This window comes from Urocitellus parryii, chromosome 5, assembly GCF_045843805.1.
Source record: "Urocitellus parryii isolate mUroPar1 chromosome 5, mUroPar1.hap1, whole genome shotgun sequence".
NCBI lineage: Eukaryota > Metazoa > Chordata > Mammalia > Rodentia > Sciuridae > Urocitellus > Urocitellus parryii.
Window position 1 is genome coordinate 167,883,626 of NC_135535.1, and position 22,698 is coordinate 167,906,323.

Genomic DNA, 22,698 nt, shown 5'->3' on the forward strand with positions numbered 1-22,698 from the left:
CCACAGCAAAAATATTGATACAGGCACCTTTGGATTTAATAACTGCCAGCCAGCAATTCACATTCATATGGTATTTGGACTCATGCTGTTCAGCTGGGCCCATTTCAGGACTCAGGTTACTCATGTCACTCTTGTAATGGGGGACGCACATGGCCTCTCTCTAAATAAAACTTTGTCTCAGTTTGACTGGCTTGTGTTTTTGTGCCCAACCGGGCTGTAAGATTGCAAGCCGGCGTGCACTGATAGCTCAGCAGGGGATCGCTCAGCAGGGGTGCCGCAGGCAGTGATTGGCGAGCGGCAGGAACGGGGCTCAGCCAGCTCGCTCGACCCGGGCCCGGGCAGCCTGCGGCATTTTGGTGGCCCTGTACTGGGAACGCCCAAAACTTAAAGGTGAGTAATATCGCTCGCCCCTAAGGAAAGGCGACAGAATGGGTATTTCTGTTTTGATTTATTCTGCTTTTATTTCAGGCTCTCTAGCCTTACAATTTTGTCAGGCAAATTGGGAAAAATGGCTAGCTCAAGGTTTGAAGTTATTCGGCCCTGAGAGAGAGAAAATTGACATAATCATTTTCCTCCTCTCCGTTTCTGTTTCATTCTGTTTTGGCTTTCTTCTATCCTATCTTATTGGGTTACGTTACCTTTATAGTAGATTAGAATCTAGTAAAAAACAAACCGAAAAACTGTTAAGTAAATTGTTAGAGGTCCAAGCCATGGCAGAAAACATATTAGGTCAAGCAAAACAAAAGGTCTCTCAAGCTAGTCAGATAGAAGAAAATTTGAACAAGGCAAGCTCAGGGAAAAAACGGTCGTCAGATAGGGAGGCTGCTACTAACTCCGTTCCACCACCAGAGGGCATAGTTCAACCAACAGCTTTACCTGCCTCCATAGATGATGAACGGAATCCTGAGGCGGGACCCCAAAAACTAGCATGCCCTGTAGTTGAGCAGGGAGAAGAAAAAGAACGAGTTTACCGTGCCTTAGATTTCAAAATAATAAAGCAATTAAAGGAAGCTGTAGCAGCCTACGGCCCGGCCGCTCCCTTCACAGTCAGTATGGTCGAATCTATTACCGGCTGGAACTTAACACCAGCAGATTGGGCTAACGTGTGTAATTCTGTGCTAAATAGAGGACAGTATTTATTATGGAAAATTGCCAATGAGGAATTTTGCAAGGAGACAGCTAGGCAAAATGCAGAAGCAGGTTACCCTGAACGAGGCCTGAAAATGTTACTGGGAAAAGAGGAGTTTCAAGAACAAATGCAACAGCTCAGATATGATCCTGGCGTATACGCTCTAGTCGCTATAAATGCAATTAAGGCATGGAAAACTTTAAAGGGACAAGGGGATTTTCAAGGTCAACTATCTAAGATAATACAAGGAGTTAATGAGCCCTACGCTGACTTTGTAGCTAGACTTATTGAAGCAGCCTCTGAGACATTTGAAAATACAGAACAGGCAATGCCATTTATAAAACAGCTGGCTTACGATCAAGCAAATCGTTGCTGCAAAGAGGTCATTAGACCGTGGAAACAGGAAGATTTAAACACATATATTAAATTATGTAGAGACATTAATGAACAAGGACAAGTCATGGCAGCTGAAGTAAAACAGGCTTTAAGTACCAAGCCAAAAACATGCTATAATTGCAATCAAGAAGGGCATTTTAAAAGAAATTGCCCCATAGGAGGAGGGTTTAACAAAGCTAGGTATCAAAAGAGTAGAATCCCGGGTATTTGCCCATGATGCCATAGAGGGAGACATTGGGCTAATGAATGCCATTCTCAAACCACCATAGAGGGTATTCCGTTATCAAAAAATGGACAAAGACCAAGTGTCTACCCACGATATCGTGGAGAAAGGCATCAGGCCCCGTTGTCAAAAAACGAATTGGAGGGCCCAATGCCCCGGGGCCCAAAACCACAAATATACGGGGCAATGGAGGAACCCAGCAGCACCATCAAGGTGGTGCCCAGGACGCATTATCCATCAGATCCCTCATCAGACAGACTAGAGGGAGCGCAGGGTTGGACATCTGTGCCTCTGCCAGAGCAGTATTAACTCCAGAGATGGGAGTTCAAATCATTCCCACAGGAGTAAAAGGACCTCTTCCCCAGGGAACAGTAGGCTTATTATTAGGACGCAGTTCTTCTACACTTAAAGGACTTATGATAAGTCCTGGGGTAATTGATCCCGATTATGAGGGTGAAATAAAAATCATAGCTAGTTCTCCAAGAGGTATATCAGTAATTTCATCAGGAGATAGAATAGCACAGTTATTAATAATACCAAGCCTACATGATAAATTTTCCAGTTGTAATGTAGAAAGAGGTTCCAAGGGATTAGGCTCCACAGGTGTAGATTGGGCTATGCTATCTTTAAATTTAGATTCTCGCCCTATGCTAAAATTAAATATTCAAGGGCATGATTTTAATGGACTGCTGGACACAGGCGCTGACCTCAGCATCATATCTCGCCAGGAATGGCCTAAACATTGGCCATTACAGCAAGCGACCCAAACGCTTAGAGGCCTAGGAGTGGCAACTAATCCCCATAGAAGTGCAATGGTATTAGATTGGAGGGATCCTGAAGGATGTGAAGGAACTATACAGCCCTATGTATTGGACCATCTCCCCATAAATTTATGGGGACGAGACGTCCTAGATCAATTAGGATTGACATTAACAAATAACGTCAATCCTAACGCGCCCACTACTAGGGCAAAACAAGGCTTTAAAAAAGAAAAGAGATTAAGAGATCAAGAACAAGATATAACAGCACCAATTCAAGTAGATCAAGAGATAGATAAACATGGATTGGGTTTTCAAAAAGGGCCACTGAGACAATCAAAATTACTTGGAAATCAGAAAGACCAGTGTGGGTTCCTCAGTGGCCCCTAACTAAAGAAAAGATACAAGTAGCCCATGATCTGGTCAAACAGCAATTAGCGGAAGGACATATACAACCTTCCGTATCTCCCCATAATACTCCCATTTTTGTTATTAAAAAGAAATCTGGTAAATGGAGATTATTACAAGATTTAAGAGCCATTAATAATGAGATGGTTATTATGGGACCTGCTCAATCAGGGATTCCCCAACTGTCTGCTCTACCAAAAACGTGGCATGTTCTAGCTATAGATATTAAAGATTGTTTCTTCTCAATTCCAATTCACCCCGAGGATAGTCCACATTTTGCATTTACTATCCCTGCACTGAATCATGAAGGTCCTGATCAGAGATATGAATGGAAAGTACTCCCTCAAGGGATGGCTAACAGCCCAACTTTGTGCCAAATTTATGTTGATAAAGCAATCCAGCCACTTAGAAATCAAAACCTTGAACTACAGATATTTCACTATATGGATGATGTGTTAATGGCACATAAAGATAAAAACACATTGCTAGAATGTTATGCCACGCTTACAAACTTATTAAAAGATTATAATCTAGAGATAGCAATAGATAAAGTACAATTAAATCTTCCAATTAATTATTTAGGAGTTCTATTATCCTCAACCATGGTCCATCCACCAAAAATTCAAATACGAGTAGATCAACTCAAATCACTTAATGACTTTCAAAAGTTATTGGGAGATATAAATTGGATAAGGCCTTATCTAGGCATACCAACAGGAGAATTAGGACCTTTATTTGATATTTTAAAAGGTCCATCAGATCCAAATTCACCCCGCATGTTAACGCCTGAAGCTAGAAAGGCATTAAAAATCATTGAAACATATATGGAAAATATGCATTTGGATAGAATTGATATAAGTTTGCCTTTATTATTTATTGTATTACCGACAAAAAATATTCCTACAGGGGTATTTTGGCAAGAAGGTCCATTATTATGGATACATTTATCTTATTCTCCTAATACTATTCTTACTAGATATCCTGAGGCTGTAGGGCAATTAATACTCAAAGGAATAAAAGCAGCAAAAGGAGTGTTTGGGATTTCTCCCAATAAAATTATTACTCCATATACTATGGATCAAATTGATGAGTTAGCTAATGAGTTAAATACTTGGGCAATAATCGTGTAAATCTAGTGTTGCATTTGATAATCACTTGCCATCTAATCCTTTGTTGTCCTTTTGGTCTAAGCATCCTGTAGTTTTTCCAAAAATGACAAGAAAAACCCCTATCATAAATGCTCCAAATATATTCACTGATGGGTCAAATAATGGTACAGCAGCAGTAGTTACTCCTGATCAAACTTTTACATTTTTAGTACCCAAACAATCAGCTCAAAAGGTAGAGCTCAATGCAGTATTGCAAGCTTTTATGATGTTCAAAGATTCTACATTTAATTTATTTTCTGATAGTCAGTATGTAGTTAATGCTATCGTATCTCTTGAAGATGCTGGTAGGATTTCTCCTTCCTCTACTGTTTTCTCTTTGTTTTCTGCTATACAAAGTCTAATCTGGGATAGAAAGGATCCATTCTTTATAGGACATATCAGAGCACATACAGGATTGCCTGGAGCCCTTAGTTTGGGTAATGAACTAGCAGATAAATCTACACATGACATACATATTTTCTCCACAATAGAAGAAGCTATAAATTTTCATAAAAGGTTCCATGTCAATGCTAATACTTTACAAAAACGTTTTAAAATAACTAAAGAACAAGCCAGACATATAATAAAACAATGTCAAAATTGTGTGACATTTTTGCCACAAGTTAATCTTGGAGTCAATCCTAGAGGACTGATACCTAACCATATTTGGCAGATGGACGTCACACACTTGCCAGAATTTGGAAAATTAAAATATTTACATGTTACAGTTGATACTTCTTCTGGATTTTTGATGGGCTCCCTTCATCCCGGAGAAAAAACTAAAGATGTTATAGCTCATTGCTTACAAAATTTTGCCACTGTGGGTGTTCCTAAACAGTTAAAAACCGATAACGGTCCTGGTTACATCTCCAAGTCTTTTAAACAATTTTGCTCATCATTTGGCATTACTCATATAACAGGAATCCCATACAACCCACAGGGACAAGGCATAGTTGAAAGAGCTCATCAAACTATAAAAATGTACTTATTAAAGCAAAGGGAGGGAATTAGTAAGGGGTATATATCCCCCAAAGATAAACTTAAAATAACCCTTTTTACTCTAAACTTTCTAAATTTGGATTCATCAGGACTTAGTGCTGCGGAAAGACATATGTATCCGAAAAATGTACATAAGCCTAAGGTACTTTGGAAAGATATTCTAACAGGACAATGGAAAGGTCCGGACCCAGTAATAGTCTGGAGTCGGGGCTCCGTCTGTGTTTTTCCACAGGAGGAACAGCAACCAATTTGGATTCCAGAGAGATTAACTAAAACAATTTCTACAGAAAAAGAAGATGATTTGACTCAAATCCATAACAGCTGATATCCAGAGTTCCAGCCTGGCTATTCTTGCATCTGTGACAGTGATTTACCACGGTGCCTTTTTCAATATCTATTTTATTATTTGCATTTTTCCCACATCATAAAGTTCTATTTTATTTTATTTTATTTTATTTTACCTTATTTTTTAAGCTCATACAAACCTAGGTTAATGTTTTTCTGATCAGTTTTATTTTTTTTTTGACTGTGTTTTATTTATTTATTTTTTTTAACTGTAAAGTTTTTAAACATTGCAATGGAGATTTCACCTAGCTATAGCTACAAGGCCTTTATTTACTATTGTCTTATATGTTCTATGTTATGTATGCTGTTTTGTGTTGTATGTCTGTATGTGTGTATGTCCATATTTCATTTATAAGGAGCGCTCATGTATATATAGATACAAGTATTCAAAAAAAAAAAATTTAGTCACGTGACTTATATGGTTTAATTTACTTTAGGTAAACAGCTGTTATTAAATTTTGTTTTTAAAGGTGGTTAACAGATATGTTTGTTTACTTTCACCTTTCCTTTTCATTATATTTCATAATTCTGTTCAGGATAATGTCTCTTTAGCAACATGGCCATAATTCCCATCTCCATCCCAGTGCCGGTGAAGACTAAGACCAAACTACAACTTTTATGATAGCTATCACTATAAACTGTATAAATTGATACATCAATCAAAATAACTCAATAAGACTGCTCAATCAAGGACTTAATTTACTTTGGGAGGAAATGGACATATTGATAGACTCCTCCAATTTGAACTGCTCAATCAAGGACTTAATTTACCTTGGGAGGAAATGGACATATTGATAGACTCCTCCACTTTGAACTGCTTACACAACTTGCCTGGACTATGTATCACCTGTATGCATTGTGCTCTATTTGTTGATACAGCGAACTGGTAGTGCTAAATATCTTAGCCGATGTGTCACCAGTGTTTCCAAAGGAGCCGTCAATTGGCTTGGTGTCGTGGCAATTCTGCGTCTTTCTCCCTTCTGCTAGTGATGGTCTGATTTTGGGGGCCAACAGAGGTGAGGCAAGAACCTCACCCCCCCACTGGCACCAAGGTTAAATTTGGGGGCCAACAGAGGTGAGGCAAGAACCTCACCCCCCCACTGGTGCATAGGCCTATTACACAGGTATGGCTATATACTGGACCGGTAGTCAGTGACGGGTATGATTCGGTTACAGTGGTATCAACCTAAGCCAGGAGACTGACGCAATAAGGTCAGTTTTCCCATGACGGGTAAGAACCATATGTGAATTGGACATACCTAACAGGCACGGTCCCTAGCCACATTTGCCTGTTGTTTATTTAAACAGAAGGGGGCAGATGTTAGGAGCCACAGCAAAAATATTGATACAGGCACCTTTGGATTTAATAACTGCCAGCCAGCAATTCACATTCATATGGTATTTGGACTCATGCTGTTCAGCTGGGCCCATTTCAGGACTCAGGTTACTCATGTCACTCTTGTAATGGGAGAGTTCCCATTGGTTGGAAAAGATTGGTAGGAGGGTGTTCCGGGGGAAGTGGAAGCCCCCCCCCCCCCCCCCCCCCCCCCCCCCCCCGGCTCAGGTAGACACACACGTGTGGACCCACTTGTTAGGGGACGCACATGGCCTCTCTCTAAATAAAACTTTGTCTCAGTTTGACTGGCTTGTGTTTTTGTGCCCAACCGGGCTGTAAGATTGCAAGCCGGCGTGCACTGATAGCTCAGCAGGGGATCGCTCAGCAGGGGTGCCGCAGGCAGTGATTGGCGAGCGGCAGGAACGGGGCTCAGCCAGCTCGCTCGACCCGGGCCCGGGCAGCCTGCGGCAATTGAGACCCTGTGTCTAAATAAAATATAAAAAAGGGCTGGAGATACCACTCAGTGGTTAAGCACCCCTGGGTTCAGTCCCTGGTACCAAAAAAAAAAAATGCTAAAAAAATGCTGCCAAGAATATGAATCAGCAACAACTCATATTCACTGGGGTGGGAATGCCAAATGGTACATCCACTCTGGAAGATAACAACACTTTTTTATTTGGTACTGGGGATTGAACTCCAGGGTATTTTACCAACACTACCTCCTTTTCAAAATTTATTTTGTTTTGAGATAGAGTCTTGCTAATTTGCTAAAGTTGGCTTTGAACTTGTGATCCTCCTGCCTCAGCTGCCCCAGCAGCTGAGATTCCAGATGTTTGCTACCATGCCAGGCAGTTTAAAACTTTCTTACAAAACTAAATATAACCCTTTCCAAATGCTTCAGCAATTGCATTCCTTGGTATTTATCTCAAAGAGGTGAAAACTATCCATACCAAAATCTGCACATATATGTTTATAGCAGCTTTTATCAATTGCTAAAACTTAGCAACAACCAAAATGTTCTTCAGTGGATAAATGAATAAATAAACTATGGTATATCCAGAAAATGGAATATTAGTCAGCATTAAAAAGAAATGAGCTATCAAGCCATGAAGACAGAGGAAAGTTAAATGCATATCACTAAGTGAAAGAAGGCTATGTGAAAAGACTGCATACTATGATTCAATTATATTCTGGAAAATGCAAAAGTATGGAGACAGTAAAAAAATTGTTGACTGCCAAGGGTTAGGGGGAAGATAGGTTAGGAATAGATAGGACACAGAAGATTTTTAGGACAGTGAAACTAATCTGTGTTATACTTTAATGATAGATACAATCATTGTATATTTCCATCCTACAGAAGGTTCAAACCACTGATAGGATTTGGAATGTAAATGTTCCCCAAAATCTCATGTCCTCAGTTAATAGAACTATCGGGAGGTGACAGAAAGTTTAGGAGGTGAAACCTAGCTTGAGGAAGGTAGGTCACTGGGGGCATGTCCTTGAATGGAAAATTAGGACCCTAGTCCCTTCTTTCTACATTCTGGCCACTGGGAAGTTAGGGGCTTTGGCCCACTATGGTTGCCTGCCATGATGTGATGCCTCCTCACCGGCCCAAAGCAATGGTACCAAGCAATCATGGACTGAAACCTCAGAAACTATGAGCCAAAATGAATCTTTTCTCCTTTAAGGTTGTTTTTCTCCGGCATTTTGTCATAGCAAGAGGAAGTTGACTAATATAAACACTAAGATTAAACCCCAATATAAATATGGACATTGGGGGATTCTTATGTGTCAATGTAGGTTCAATTATAACAAGTATACCAGGTAGGTAGGGGATGTTGATAATGGGGAGGCTATGCAGGTACAGGGTAGAGATTATATGGGAAATCTTTTTACCTTACATTCAATATTACCATGAACATAAAATTGTTTTAAAAAAAATAATCTAGCTGGGCATGAAAAATACAATATATTAAATAGGAATACATTGGGGGCTTTTGTTTTGTTTTTGAGATGAGGGTCTTATTATGTTGTCCAGTCATGAACTCCTGGGTTCAAGCTATCCTCCTGCTTCAGCCTCCTGCGTAGCTAGGGCTACAGGTGCACACCGCCAAACCCAGTTTACCAATACATTTGTAACACAAACCAAAATACACTGGCAAGTGTAAATACATTGGCAAATCAAAAACCAAGGCATACAGAATCCCATTTATTCTGTCCCTATCCGTCTATATGTATATTTGTTTGGCTCTAACAAGATAGATGTTTATTTCTCTCTTAATGGAATAGTCTATACCTAAGCTATCCAAGTCTGGGCAGGTGGCCCCACTGGGTCAGGGGTCAGCTTTCTTCTGAATTGTTACTCTGTCATCTTACCTCAATGCCTTCATATTCCACGAAGTTACCCACTAGTTCACCAGAGCTGGTGGGGAGGAGATGTAGAGGTCGCACTTCTTTCCCTTAAGTCACAACTTGGAAATAGCACACCTCACGTTTGCTCACATCCTATTGGACAAGACATCAGGATGCTCTTATCTATTACAGAGACTGGGAAATGTAGTCTTTCTTTCCTTTTTTTCATTTTTTTTCTTTCTTCCTTTTTGTTTTTTGGTGATGCTGGAGATTGAACCTCCCCCCCACACACACTCTGAGCTACAGTTCCAGCCCTGGAAATGTAGTCTCTCTCATAGATGGCTTTGTACCCAGACAAAATTTGGTGGTTCTATCCCCACCCCTGAAAAAGAATGGATTTGGGGGGAAAACCAAATGTCTGCCTTAACATATATATGGAAAATACATGAAACTCTGGTAATAATATTTGCCTCTAGAAACAGAGTAATAGTGATTGAGGACATAGATAGGGAGGACAATGTTCTATTTAGTACCCTTTTGGATCTTTATAATTTGTTCCATGTGAATGTATTAGTTAATCCAATATTTTAAACAAGGTTATATAAATGGCACCTACTATGTTCTTAGTATACCTTCCTAGCTAGTTCACTGACAGAAGTTTGTGTATCTGCCCCTCACCCCTCAGAGAAGGTTACAGATAAATGTGGTGTGAAACTCAGGCCACACTGAATTGCAAAAAATCCACATGGAGTGAGGAGCTGGGGAAGCCCCATAGGCCTACATGGGCTTCTTTGTACAGGAGCCTGGAAAAGAGCTCAAATCCAGGTAAGTGCCCTGGGAATGCTAATCCTCCTGGCCTCCCTAATTCCCTCCTGACTGGGCCAGGTTTGATTAGAGAAGAGGAAGCCCATTCTTCTGCCAGGCTTTTGTCCCAGCATGGCTCATGAGGAGAGAGAAGAGGAGGCCAGGAGAGACTGGGATGGGCCCTGGAGATGTAGGTGCAGGCAGTTCCTAGGCAGATGCTGCTGCTTGCCCTTTGAAGCAAGAAGCCTTTGAAGACTCTGCCAGGCAGAGGCCAAGCTGCCCTTATCTGACTCTCATCTCTTTCCCATCCTTCATGACTCATGAAACCTTGGGGCAAACCTCAGGCCTGTGTGGATGGGAGCTGGGAGGCTACCAGCAGCGAGCCCGTCATCCTAGTGCAGGAGGGCATACCCTTCTACTGGTTCTTGCTGGGCTGTGAGACAGATCACAGAAAAGGCACTCTCATACCTCCTGGAGTATAGACCACTCAGGCTCTGTTACCTAAACTGGCTCCCAGTACCCACCAGGGTGCTCTGCAGCTGTTATTTAATACCCAAGGGGCTCTGTGCACACAGAGAAACATTTCCAACTCCACATCGTGTCTAATGTCCAATGAAAGAAAAGTGAAACTGTTAACATTCCTCTAAATATTTACATAATATTTCCACAATTAATAAATCAAATTGTTGTAATTTTAACAGAATAGATTTTCCCTGAACATTTAAACATCAATTACACCCTTCCTGAATCTAATGACTCAGTCTTATAAATGTTTTTAACACCATTAAATATCGATAAATAATAACATAACCATTACAGAACTGGACCTGTAAACACATACTAACTCTGCTTTCAATGCTAGTGAGTGTATCTAAAATTGCTTCTTTATTATTTGCAATCAGTGGCAGAAGCAGCCAGCAGGATAGATAATAAGCTTGTATGTTGCTCATCACTGCCCTCTCCTGGGAACCTGAGGGAGTTGGCCAGGCCACACTTAATCCAGACTCATCAGGTTCTGTGATTTAAATTCCCACCCAGGGTATAGTGACTAGATGACAGTCAGGCCCAACTGTACATCAGACCCTCATGGGCTGGCCATGAACTTTCAAGACTTGAATAAAATCTTTGTCCAAGAAGGGATGCTAATGTTGTCAGCTGAACAGAGCAATCAGCTACGGGTTCTTGGGGTGTCTCAGTGTGCATCTCAGAGAAAGGCTGGGACATAAACCAAACATTTACAAAGGAGCCAGTGAGCAGAAATCTGGCATGAGCCCTGAGGGGTGCCAGTCTAAAATTGCTGGTGCAGTGGAAAAAGAGACACCAGTATCAGTGCACAAATGGGGAGTACATGACATGGGGATAGTACCAGATCCTGACCCTTGCAGGCTTGCTCTACAAAAGGCATTGAGGAGAGGCTGTGCTGGATGACTTTCTCTTTCCCCGGCTTCACACAGGCAAAGGGAATGGGCAAAAGGTGTTCTGAGGCATGGCAACAGCATGGGCAAGGGATCAAGTGCACAGGAAACAGAAGCTGACCCAGAAATGTGTGTGCAGGAAGGGAGGGAAGCAGGACTGAGTAGAGACAGGAACTGAACAATGAGGCCTCAACTGATCCCATGGGAGCTCTGAGCTGGGATGTTCCATTAGTTCCCAGGAAGAGAGGCAAGGAAGTTCTGAATCCCTCCCGTCAACTACTTAGTGGATGTAGCTGCCTGTCTTCTCTCCCCTCTCACACACACACTGGGGACAGGGCAGAGCCGTGGGGTGGGGCACAGCCTTGGCACCTTCCTTCCACAAGGGAAAATTCCAAGTGAGTGATCAAATTCAAACCCTACGTCCTGCCTGTGTGGCCACTACATGGAGGGGACAGGCTGGGTCACTGAGTGCAAGGGAAGCCTGTGGTCAGAATGTGGTTACAGCAGTCCATTTAGAGGCTGACTAGGCCCAGCCTCTGAATAACACAGGAAGGGGTTGGTATTCAAGATGAACTTTTAAGAGTTTGGGGGAGGGAGACTGATAGGATCAGATTTTTGTTCTAGGGTCAGGCAGGGGGTAACTGGGACCGAAGGATAGAGATTAAGTCTCATGATAAAGACATGGTGTGGCCAAGTGCACAGAGAATATCTAAAGACACAGAGTGACTGGGACTGCAGAGAGCCTGTGAAGATGGGGTGGGGGTGCTTAGATCAGAGTCTGGAAAGAGCAGAAACATGTACAGGAAGTGGGAAACAGGGTGCCTCAAAGAAGGCTGAGGAGCAGCTGGGTGTGCACTACATGGTCCTGAGTGGGTAATCAGAAGAACGAGTGCTCCCAGAGGAAGCAGATAGAAGCAGTGTCACACAAGGTCGGCAAAATTGTGCCCCCTTTTCTAGCATATATGCGCCCTTCTGCCTGCAACACACGCCCACAGAGCAGCAGCTTGAAAAACTCAGATTCCTTAGACTGCCCCTAGGTGGCAGTGTGTGCACATGCAGCAGCTGTTGGGCATGGGTCCCCAAAGACAACCAGATTTTCCCGTGGGATCAGCTAAAAGGCCCCAAAGTTGTGAGAGAAACAGAGAAGGGCGCTTGTGATGCCTAAAGTACTCACCTGTTCTCTGCTTCAGGTAAGTCCCAGTGCACTCCTGTCCCGTGCTTCTGGGGATGAAACATGAGGATCTTTCTGGGACTCTCCTGGCAGGGTCTGAACCTGGAGGTCCCAGGGCCTTAGCAGACCCTCAAAACCCTGAGATTGAGACAAACAGGGGTTTCAAGTCTGGATTTGAAGATGATAGTTCTAGTTCTACTGCTTGTGGACTGGGTGACTCCTTCTGAGCCTCGTTTCCACATTTAGTTTACTAACCCAGAGCTTTATGAAGGTCAGTTCACATGAGATTATTCCAGATATAACATTCTTAACTCTAAGTGGCTTTTATATCCACATATACCCCATAATTCCCTGAACGGACATGAGCAACTCTCAACCCTGAGAGAACATAGCTTTCAAAGGGAGAGTTGGGGTTTGGCCCAAGCGGTCTCATTTTTCAGGTCCTTACTCTTGACTTCTATGATCTGCTGTCTCCCTCTGATGTCCTATCTAGCCACAGGTAGGGTTTCCTTCTTTGGCAAAACCATCTCTCATGTGGAGTAATTATACCATGGTTGAGTCAAGGATGATAGGACGTTGGGAGGTCACCTGTCAAATCACCTTCTTCTTGCCCTAACCCCAGTTCATGGGTGGCACAACCTTGCCCAGAGATATGATGGGTCTACTTATTACCACCATCTGCTGAAAGTTCAGCCCCCATCACTGAAGAGTACACCTCTGTCTCTGTGTCTGGTGTTCACTATCACAAATCTTAGTTCTGTCTTGCAGGGAATACCACCTGAGGGCATAGTTCACATGGCTGAGGATGCAGATTCTAATGGGAATAAGAAGTACTTGGAAATTTACAGATTCCTTAAAATAGTTCATTCTAGCCAGGTGTGGTGGTTCACACCTGTAATCCCAGTTTCACAGGAGGCTGAGACAGGAGAATCCAAGTTCAAAGCCAACTTGTGCAAGTTAGTGAGACCATGTCTTAAAATAAAAAAACATTTTAAAAAAGGTCTAGAGATGTAGCTCAGTGGTAGAGTACCACTGGTCTCAATCCCCCATAGTGAAATAAAAAAAAAAATCATAACGAAACAGTAAGCATTGGAAGACAGGCCAAGAAATCTACTTATTTTTTGTTCTTTCTCCCCTAATTCTGGCCTCTTTTTAAAGAAAGGAAACATCCAATTAAAACTAATCTTGGAGTGAACGGTCTCCCAAAGATGTTATGACCTGGTTCATTGTTATTGCTGATACCTCAAGTCCTGCCATACACTGATGAGATGACCCATCCTCAAATTGTCCTCTTGGCCCTAACTTTCTCACTCTAAGTAAGGGCCACTGACTTACTTCTTTGCTCCTACACCCATAGCCTTGTGTTACCATATCATCTTCTCATTTACTGAGGGCCCTCCAGCTCCACTGCCATCTTCTCCTTCCTTCCAGCCAAGGCCTGTGATACAACACCTCTACTTTCTTTCCAGTATCCTTGAATCCTTTGCACTATTGTTTTTCTCTCATGCCTTCTGGCAAATTCCCAAACAGTGCTCAGTTCTACATCCTAGAAAACTATGGTGACTATCCACCTTTCTCCATTCTGCCTCATTTTCACCTGAACCATTGCACAGCTCTCTTTATAACTTTTTTCTTTTATGATTATAAGTCGACTGAGGCTGAAACATGGCCATTGAGGAGAGCCAGAACAGACCAGCTGAGTGGACCTGGGACCTGAATGACATTGTGGAGGTACCAATCAGCCTGCTCTTTTTCCCAGTATGTCATGGAAGTTTTTTCAATAACTATAGCTACCATCAGCAACAAAACCCATTTGGGTAAAGCATGTTGTTGGGTCACTGTTATAAGGACTAAACACAATTCCTAGTTGATACAAAACCTGCAATTTTTTGGCTTTTGCTTAGATGTATCTCCTGAATACAATCTCAAATTGGACCTATTCCTTCTGTCCAGAGGCACTTCGAATGGAGGAGGTCTAAGTCATCAACTCTCATTGGATATACATATACAAAGGACCCCTGAGTTCCTTGTCTCAGCGAATAGCACCACTGTTCATTCAGCCAGAATATGATGTCTCCTGTTTCCTTATTTTCCCATTCAACTCCTCACCCTCAGTTCTATATCCAGGAAGCATCCTGACTCTGTCCACCTCTCTCCATTCTGCCTTATCTGTACTGAATTATTACTACAGTTTCCTTTATAATCCTCCCCTCCCCCTTTAATCTTGCTCCTTTCAACCCACTCTTCTGGCTGCAGTCTTAGGGATCTTCTAAAGCACAAACTTGTCAATGTCATTATTCTGCCTAAAACCTTTCAGTGGTTGCCTAGGACCGGCTATACAAGACTCTGCCAGGAATTATGATGTTGGTCCTGCACTCACCATCCCTTCTTGTAACATAGGTCTTGAGCTATGGGCATGTGACTCAGGCTGGCCCAATTATGGTATCCCATCTCCCTCACCACAGTGATTGGTCCAGGAATGGGCACATGACAAGAGTTGGACAAATTAGAAATCTTTCTTGGAACTTGTCCAAATCAAGCTAGAGTATAGAATTATTCACAGTCATATACTTTTGAAATGGCAAACTCCAAGAAGTAGGAGAGAAAGGCAGGGGGTCCTGGTCTGGGAAGCCCCTAGTATCAGCCATGAATTTCCAGAATAACTTTGGTTTCAGGTTCTTCTTTCGATTCTGAGTGACCTGAATATCCTTCCGGTAATCTCTTCCCTCCCCATTTTCCTACATTGGTTTAAGTAGAGGCCTCTTGCTTCCAACTAATTATTTCCTGACTATTGTGAAGAGCTTTGGCAGTGTGGCCTTAATAAGAAATCGTTCCTGGGTAACAGAGTTCTTCACAGCTTACCTACTGTTTTTCAGTTTTACAAACTATTTCATTTGACACTTTTCTTCTCTCTCTCTCTCTCTCTCTCTCTCTCTCTCTCTCTCTCTCTCTCTCTCTCTCCCTCTCTCCCTCTCTCTCTCTCATTTTTTTTTTTGGTGGAGGTGCTGGGGAATCAAATTCAGGGCCCTGTGCATGGTAGCATGGTAGGCAAGTGCTCTGCCACTGACCTACACCTGTAGCCAATTTGTGCGAGGAGCTTGTAAGATGGGTATTACTAAGACCTTGACAATTTAGGTAAGAACATTAAGACTCATAGATGTCATATGGTTTGCACAAGATGAAAAAGCTATGAATTAGGAAAGTTTGTCACCAAATCTCACTTCTCTTTAAGGTCCCCTGTGCCTGCCCCTTGCCAGTGCATACATGGTTGTACAGCCCAGGATGGGCAAGAGCAGCTTCAGGACAAAGGACTATGGAGGAATTCAGAGGAAGACAAAAACCAAGTTCTTCCACTTAAACTTTAATTGATATTTGCTTCAGGAAAAGAAACTATTGACTTCTTTGCTTTCTTTCTTTCTTTACTGTTCCTTGTTCCCACAATCCATACTCCAGGCTTGTAGTCAGTACTTTAATTCAGCTATTTTATTGGCAATTACAGTCCTAGGGACTAGTCTGCAAAGGAAATTACTAGTTACAATACAATTCTTTTATAAGTTGGGGCTGTCTCTATCCTAATTCTTTCATTTTTTAATAAAGGAAATAAAACATATTCTGAATGGATGTTCTCTGCTGCTCTCAGAAGCAACCCCGTGTTGCTGTCAAAATGGGAAAGCTGGGTAGCTGGGAATGGCAGAGGAGTATCAGATGTGAGTGTCCAGTGAGAACTGCTGGGGGATGGGGTGGGGTGAGGTGGGGTAGGAAATGCTGACTCTGTGAGGGATCTTCCCCACCCTCTTTAAAATTTTATTTTATTTAATTTATTTATTTTTATGTGGTGTTGAGACTCAAACCCAGTGCCTCACACATGCTAGGCAAGAGCTCTACTACTGAGTCACAACCCCAGCCTCATATCCCCACCCTCTTAAGAACCTGCAGCAGTGTGTTCAACCTGTCTAAAAAGAAAAATGTGTCCCAGAGGCTGCTCAGATTGGCAGAACCTCCAACATCACTCAGTCTATGGTTCACAAAGTTGTCTTCACTCTCCTTCCTCTTGTTCTATGCTCATGACCTTCACATCCAGGATTACACAGATATCATCAGATGTGAATGGTCATCTTTTCTTCACTGGAAATATGTCAGCCTCTGTGTCCTTTTCTTAATAACTGTGGCAGTCTCCTTCCATCAGAGGTGACCTTTTCATCAGTGCCCATATCCCATCTTCTTTAGTCTGCTCTTCAGAGTCACTGCTCCTTCTATCTCTCCTAGATCTTTCCTATCACTGTACAAACCTGCTCTGGGATAATTTATATTTTAACAAACTCCTCTGTAGTCTAATAAAAGTCAAAATTAAATGTGGTCACAAGCACCAGAAAATAGAAGATTAAACATATATAAAAAGTCAATAGGTAGGTAGCTGAGTAGGTGTGGTGACTCCCTAAATATCAGGAACCCACATTTATTCTCACTCTTCCATAACCTCCTCAATACATGGCTTCTACTACAGATTCCATATGGTTACTGGAGCTCCAACAGTATATCCATATATTCCAGTGAGGAAGAAAGAACAATGGCTGAGGAAAGCACATTATTTCCTTTAAAGCCAATTTAAAATTTGCACATGATCACCCCTACATCCTGTTGGCTAGAACTGAGTCACATGATTATTCATAATTGCAGGATAGGCTGAGAAATTCTATTATGAAAAGAAAGGGTGAGAATGGTTTTTAGAGTAATCTAGCAATCTCTACCAAAGCCTCCTATATGCCCACATCCCTTTTGAGATTCCTTCCAAGTTCTCTGTTTCCTGTTAGGTTGTCCATATATGATAGCTATACTACGTTCTAGCTTTCACCCCTCTACTTCAAGAACACTGCATACCCAGCATGAAAAGAGAGCCCAGCACACATCAGGCCCCCAATCAAGCACTTACTGTCTGCTGAAAATAATTGGACGGTCAAGTTCCCATAGAGGTCCCTAAACTACCTGGGGTGTCACAGAGACAGTTGCAATCCCTTAAAGAAACAGCAATAACTGGAATAAACTGAACAGATACCATTTCAAGTCTCTCTCTCTCTATCTATCTCTCTCTCTCTTTGTTTTTGTAGGGCTGGGAATTGAACCCAGGTCCTTCTCCCACTTGCTAGGCAAGCGCTCTACAATTAAGCTATATGCCCAGCCCTTTTTACCTTGAGACAGGATCTCACTTAATCGCCCAGGCTGGCTGGCCTTTAACTTTTGATCTTCCTGCCTCAACCTCCCAAATAGTTGGGCTTACAGATGTGCGGTGACTGTGCCCCCAGCCTAGTAAGATTCCTGTGATGCATTGCCAGACAGAGCAGACTACCTGATCCTCAGTCCCCTCTATGAGTTTAAGCAACAGCAGTGTGCCTGTGCTTCACTTTACAAGTAGGGAGGTCGATGCTAGGAAGGTCAGCCTTTTCATCACGAGATGCATGCCAGCAGGGTGGATCCCCCTGCATACTTGTCCGTACCTCAGGTCTCCCATGCCGCCAAGAATCACCTCAGCCACCTCCTCATCATAAAGGTGAGGAACAAATCTCAGCAGGAGATACAAAGAAAGCGTGGTATTTTTAGCATCAAGGCTGGAAGGAGCGAGTCCTTAGTGTTCCGTATGCAAAGAAATAAAAATCTTAATTTACCATCTCTTCTTTTACAGACTACCCCCACCTTGGATTTCCAAGGCCGGGCAAGAACGCCTTCCATCTTCAAAACAGCCATTTTCCTAATCCTTCTCCCACCACTACCCAGTCGCCCTGAGCATCCCTTGAGATGTGGCCTCCCACAGCTCTCTGTTCTCCGCTGGGGCCAAACCTGGGGCAAGACCGGAGGGGCGTTCGCGACTGCTCGCAGTGGCCACAAATGCCCGCCCAGGGTCCAGGCTCCGCCTGCGCCGCTCACCCACCGCTAGGGCAAGGACCAGGGCTGCCCCCAGCCTAGGGCACCGCCCAGAGTCGGACAAAGGGGCGGGTCGGCGATCTGGCCTCACAGCTTGGGGTGCTCCGAGAGCTGGAAGGCGGGGCGGGGCGGGGCGCGGCGGGGGAGGGTCGATCCGCGGCGGGCGGGGCGGGGCGGGGCGGGGCCAGGCGCGGGGCCGCTCCGGGAGGCAAAGGGAAGCGGCGCCCCTTCCTTCGCCGGCGCCAGGCGCCGCGCCCCCGGCCACGCCCCTCTGCGCCCCGCCCCCGCCGCTCGGACGGCCCGAGTCGCGCCCTCCCGCCTGGCGCTGCCGAACTTGCTCTAACTTCCTCGGCCGACCGGGCCGCGCCGCCGCTGCCGCGCCCGGGTGAGTATCGCGCGGAGCCCCAGCCTAAGCGTCGGGCCCTGCCCGCCTCATTGTCTGAGGCCGAACCCCTCAGTGAACGTCCACCGGAGACAAGGACTGCTCCCCAGATTCCCGCTCTGTCCCTCAGACTGCCTCCTCGCCTGCCCGGGGGCGGCCCCGCGGGCGGCGCTGGCTTTGTCTGCCCGGATCGCCCGCGAGAGGTTGGAGGCCGCGGCCCGGACCCTGCGGAGCCGAACTCAGGCTCCGGGCGGAGTGAGAGGCGCGGCGGGTGATCCGGCTGGCGCTCCTGACTCAGTCGCCCTGGTTTCCCCCGGGGACGGGCGGGGGTGGGAGTACCCTGCGAGGGAGGGGCTGGATTCCCGCCGTCGCTCCGGGCTCGGCTTTCGTCCCCAGCCGCGAGTCCCGGGGTGGGCGCTCTCTTCGGCTCCGTAGCCAAACCTCGGCACCCGGGAGCGAGGGTCGGGGTTGAAGGTGGAGGGGTGGGTACAGGCCAGTGAGGGCTGCCCCCTCCCCCTACTCAGCAATGGGTGTTCTCCAAGTCGCGCACGCGACTGTGCGTCCGACTCTGCTTGGCTCCGGCTTGGGGCTGCCGGAGTTTGAATACGTGGAGACCCAGCTTCTCCGTGCTTGGAAGCAGAGCCCGACCCCCCCTCCCCCCGACCCCTGACCTGGCCTAAGCTTTGGCCGGGTTGCTTTTGTGGTTCGTCCCAGCTTGCTGCTCCGTCCCCGTTGCGGAGGTTAGGAAGTTTGTGTGTGTGTGTGTGTGTGTGTGTGTGTGTAGGGACGTTGGCCTTGGGACCACTTGAACGTGTGTCTTGGGAACTTAAAATTGGCCTCCGTAGAAAGTCGGAGTTTGGGGAAGTCATGAGCCCGTTAGTATTCTGGCGCTGGCCACCAAGCAGTGGTGAGTACTAAATAACTGTCCCTGGACGCTGGTCTGAGGACTTCATGCCAGAGAGTGTAGGGCTTTGAGTTGGAGCCTCTGCAGGTGTGCTGAGAGCTGGAATCTGCTCTACAGGAGGTCACTCTTGGGCTGGTGTGTCAGCTGTATGCCAAATCCTCAAAGAAGCCTTCACCCTGCCCCTTGACCTGGAAGTAGAAGTTGGTGCCATCTGAGTGCTTGGGCCACCCCTTCCCTTTTGTGAAAGGAAACCTGGAGATCCACATTCAGCCAGTACAGTGGTTGGTGGAGGCAATTTTCCTTTCAGGGATGCTCCTGGGTGCTGGCACCCTCAGAATGAAGGCCAGATTCCATCATGGCTCCATATTGCCTTCTAGCCCCCTTCCTCAACGGTCCCCAAGTTTTGTGTCCCATTCAGTGTGTGTGTGTGTGTTTGTGTGTGTGCACGCGTGTGCTTGCGGTGCGATCGAAGTGCCATTGCACTTTGCCACACTAGGGGGTTGAACCCACGGCCTCACACCATGCTAGGCAAATGCTCTACCTCTGAGCTATACCCCCAGGCCCCATTCTGAAGATTTCTATTGTTTCGAGGTCAGACCTTAGAAACCAGGCTACCAGATAAATTTTCCCTCTCCTTCTCATTGTGTTATCCTTTGTTGCACTCCACCTTCAGGTGAAGACTTCTTTGATGTGTCAGTCTCTTCCTTTCATTTCTTAACTCCACTACTTGGACCACTTAATATTATCTGGCACTGTTGCAGGCAGTGTTCTAGGACTAGTGATTCCCTGACCATCTGTAAAACCTGTGTGGTCTTAAATTCCAGGCTGGACTTAAGTAGGTGCCCAATAGTGTTTATTGATTTGAGTTTAGCAGCATCAAACAGGAATTTGAGTCATGGATGCCTTTGCAGGTTTGTGGCTGCTCCCAGGAAGAAAGGGCATGGAGGAGAGGGGGCTGCAGAAGTGTTATCTGCCCAGGGAAGATCCACCCCTTTTTTAGCAACTGTGCTAATCTCTTAGGACAGGTGAGGACTCGCTCCTCCCTTTCCATGTTTGGGAGTGGGAGGATGAAGCTCATGCCTTGCGTGGGAGGGGAGGGGCCTGCTTTGCAGGTTTTGGGAGTGAAGTTCCCAGGGAGGCCAGGGTGTATGGAACCATTTCCTGAGGCCTCATTCTAGGTCACAGTGCGCTCAGGGATTTGACCTTGTTTAACTTCAGCTGAGTAGAATTCACTTTGGCAGCACCATTTGCCATTGTGCCAGTCCTGGGAAACCTTTGCTGGTGTACAATCTAGGAAGGTTTTGGAGAAGCGTACCGCAAATATGTGGCAGGTTTAATATTGATAGTAATAGTGACTTTGTTGAGGCTTAGTATTTACTGAGACTTAAACCAGTAAACTATGCTAGTTTTACTTATATTTACTCATTTAATCCTTGAAACAACCCAGTGTGAGATGATATTAACCACCTCATTTTACAGATAGGAAACAGTGGTCAAGATAGGTCACAGAGTAACTTAGCTTGAGTTTTCAATTTGAGCTGGATTTCCTGATTGCTAATTGGAAACAGGCATTACTTAATGCCGTCCTCCAAGAAGTGATTAAAATTGATTAATATACTGAACAAACCTGGCCCGCAGCAGAAAGACTAAGTTCTTACTGGGGCAGTTGCCTTTATATCCCTGCATCAGAAAGCATCTTGCGAGTCTAACACAGCCTGGGCACACAGCAGGTACCTCCAGATCCCTGCTGATTGACTGCTGATGTAGCTTATGTGGTAAGGACAGATAATGGGAAAAGTGACTGAAAAGTCACTGCTTATATCTGTCTAGAGAGATCAGGGTTTGATGTGGTAACAACAATCTCAGAGGCTTAAAGCAACAAAGGTTTATTTCTCATTCATTCTACATATCCATTGCCTGTCTTTATGTTGTCCTCATTATAGGACCACATATGGTACTATGCGGATTCATTGGAACATTCCTGGCCACTTGGACAGAGGGATAGAGAGCATGATGAATCCTCCCCTGATTCTTAGCCCATCTACCTAGAACTGGTATTTCATTGGCTGAAGCAAGTCACATGGCCATATTTACCTGCGAAGTGGGGAGGAGATAGAATCAGAAACATTTGGTGAATAGCACTTATGCCCAACACTTGCCTGCCACTGTTCCTTCCTCTGTGGTTTCTTCCCACAGAGGGGATCCTATTATCATTGTATGTATCTATGTCACCAGGAGCAGTAATCCTGAATTAGAGAAGCACCATTTAAGTTAAAGATGAAATGAGGTGCTACATTTGAAAGGCAGAGGTATGGTAAACAAAAATGCATTTCAGGATAGTAAGAGGTGGTCTGCAAAGGCACTTCGATCCTCTGGTCCTGGGTAAGTTACTTGAATTCCTGAATATTATTTTGCTCATTCATTAATTCATCCATTCATTCAGAAGCTCAAGAACCAGTGGCAAGTTTCAGGTCAGAGATTCTTACGAAGCACATGCTCAGGTCCCAGTCCACTGCTAGGTATGATGATACCTGTTTTTTGCTGCTGAGTCCCAGTAGCCTTTTAAGTGAAATATTATTATTCCTGAGAGGTTAAGCCAGACTCCTGTTCAACTTCACTGCCCTGGCTTGTGAGTTCTAGGATATCTTGCACTTCCTATCCCGCCTAGATGTGGCTAGCCACCTTTCCTTGAAGCAGGAACAGATAGAGTTACCTCTGGCAACTGTGCCCTCCCCCTTCCCTTTTTGTATTCTGAGGCTGAGCTTGCAGGCCTAGAAGTGTGGACAGGAGTATTTGTGTGGAGAGGTAAGTGGAGGGTGGACTCATTGGCAAACAGGATTGAGTATGGGGCTGGGATGGTTCTCTGGAACCATCTACTAGAAGGGATTAAAAAACAGATGATGTTAAAAAATGAGCTACACTGAAGTTCTTGCTTTTGTGCTTCATTACCTGCTTGGTTTCTGGTGACATCCAATATACCCCACAGACACTGGGAATGGTGGAGAGACCTCA

General features: G+C 44.6%; 1 protein-coding gene across 1 annotated transcript in view; it reads left to right on the forward strand.

Moving 5' to 3' along the window:
* Positions 1–18,705: 18,705 nt before the first annotated feature.
* The window catches only part of Tspan14 (tetraspanin 14), a 55,936-nt gene continuing 51,943 nt past the window's right edge, over positions 18,706–22,698 (forward strand). The window contains exon 1 of the mRNA XM_026406658.2: positions 18,706–18,785. The gene's annotated coding sequence lies outside the window, so the exon portion shown is untranslated. The remainder of the gene's footprint in view (positions 18,786–22,698) is intronic.